Source organism: Lepisosteus platostomus, chromosome 15 (genome assembly GCF_059453375.1).
Source record: "Lepisosteus platostomus isolate fLepPlt1 chromosome 15, fLepPlt1.hap1, whole genome shotgun sequence".
NCBI classification, from domain to species: Eukaryota; Metazoa; Chordata; class Actinopteri; order Semionotiformes; family Lepisosteidae; genus Lepisosteus; species Lepisosteus platostomus.
This window is the reverse complement of record NC_142625.1, coordinates 12,827,788-12,830,052: the sequence shown is the minus strand read 5'-3', so window position 1 is coordinate 12,830,052 and position 2,265 is coordinate 12,827,788. Positions and strand designations below refer to the sequence as shown.

Here is a 2,265-nt window from a genome sequence, read left to right as displayed (position 1 = left end):
TCCTGAAAATCACCCTGGCCTGACCACAGTCTTTTTATTTCTCGTAAAAGAAGTTGTGGCGTTTGTTCCTCATCCTGCACTAAGTCCTAGCTGTAGTAGTAGTCAGGGACTGTGGGTTAGTGTTGTATTAACATGGTGCGTGGCAGCAGTCTTCATTGCAGGTTAGCTCAAGCCCTTGTTCTGAACAGACGATGGTGAGGCCACACAAATTAACAGGGCACTCTTTAGAAAGGAGAAAGGAGTGGTTACCAGGCCCAAACCCATTTTGCTGGCATTCCACTGTCAGGGGTGCAGTAAAATAAGACTTTGTGGGATTACCCGTTACTCCTATTGTTAAAATGGATTTTGAGGAGGGGTCGAACCTATAGATATTGTCCCTGAGTAACGAGTGTGTGGCTCCGGTATCCACTAAAAATTCATAAGGGTCTCCATTTATGTTAAAAGTGACCTTGGGTAGCTGAGACGGGGGAGAGAGGGCAGGTAAGATAAAAGTCTCGGTGCCCTCAGGCCCAACCTCAGCTTGCGATGAACGTCAGTCCCTTTTTTTCTTCTGCCAGGGTGATCTCACAGTAACCTCAGGTGGTGGTTGTGGTGGTAGATCCCAGTTGTTGCCGTCGCTTCTTTGTTTTGCTGTGTTATGTTCGGGGCAGTCATGAGCCCAGTGTCCCGTCTGTCCACACTTGAAGCAAGTCTGGGAGTCCCCTCTCGGACTTCTGGTTCTTCCTCTTCGGCCTCGTCGGGCGCGCTGTCCTCTCCCTCTGTTCTGGTCACCCTGGTAAAACTGTAACTGAGCCATTTGCAGCTGGTGAAGCTGATGATTATCCTTTCGGGCTTTTTACTCCCTCTTGTCTGTGAGCTGTCTTTCAGCATGATAAACATGGCGACATACTTCTGCTAATCGGGCAGTGTCTCAGCCGATACACGTAGCTTTTACTATGCCACCTATTTCTGGAAGCAGTCCCTCTACAAAAAGGTTAGTGAGTTGGGTTTCATAAACCGCCCCTGCCCCTCCTGCTGGGGGTTCAGGCAGGCCACTAAGATTACTGAAGAGAGGAGTCAGTCTCTCCAAAAAGTCATTACAAGTTTCCCTGGGTTTCTGGTTACTTCGCCTCAGCACTACCCAATCCACTTTCCCCGAGTATTTAGCCTCTATTCTATGGCATTAAGCTGGGTCTGATAGTCACTGCCAGCATCGCTGCTGTATGGGTGGTCAGGGCTAAACTCATTTTGACCATCTCCCCTTACATCGCCATAATCAAGCTTCAAAGTCTTTATAAAAATAGTCTCTAGCTCTCTGCTCGTGGGTCTGCTTTGTGCTACCAGCCGTCTCAGGGCTGTCGTGTACTTACGGCCATTGGTTTTGGGGTTTGGCAGCTCCCCAATAACTGCCGCCAACTCAGTTAATTTCCATGGGCGATAAACGAGGACAGTAGGTTCCTCATCATCACCGGTGCGGGGATTAGGACATTCAATCATTGGCATGTGGAGCACCCCCTCTCCCTCCTCCATGGACTGGGGACACGGAATGGCGGAAGGATCGGCGGAGCGACCCCCACCATACCGCACTCCTCTACTTGTGCGGGACGGTGAGAGCATCCCCTCCATGTCACCCTTTCTTTCATCCCGTCGCCTATTATACGGTGAAGCCGGTCGGCCCTCCCCATATGGTGGAGGCGACGGAAGGGTAGTCACAGGAGCAATAGCTACTGCAAGACAATCCAATCCAATTCGGGATACACTTTAGTAGTGCTCAACATCATCTGTTCAGGTTTCTTACCCCATCCTGATTCATGCCTCTTAGCACATTCCTCCCACACACTTACACATCTGCACATATACTCAAAATCCCACCCGGGATCTCCCTCTGGGTTAAGTGAATCTGTCATTTTGTGTAATAATCGTATGGCCCATGGCTGAAAACTACCTGCACGGGGCCATCTCTCATTTGTCCATCCTGACATATTATCAGTAAAAGGTTGACAGTATATTAACCCATATTCTCTTCCCACTATATTCGTGGGCATTTCAGTTTTCTTCCCAGTATTGCCTAACTTACTTTGTCTCAAAACTCAAAACACTTCGTCGACTTTCTTATTTCCCTTTTTCTTTTAACTGTTCTTCTAGTTGTTGTATCTGCCTGGTACTAAAACTACCATTTCCTGGAAAACCTAACTTACTCCACGATGGAAGACACTTTATTCACTGGACCGCTCGGTCCTGTTTCCGTCTTTGAATTTTCGTTTCCCATTTTTATCGATCAGTGCC

General features: G+C 48.3%; 1 pseudogene; it reads right to left on the bottom strand.

Moving 5' to 3' along the window:
- Positions 1 to 205: 205 nt before the first annotated feature.
- On the bottom strand, positions 206 to 2,057 carry LOC148648004 (uncharacterized; annotated as a pseudogene).
- Between the last annotated feature and the right edge of the window lie 208 nt (positions 2,058 to 2,265).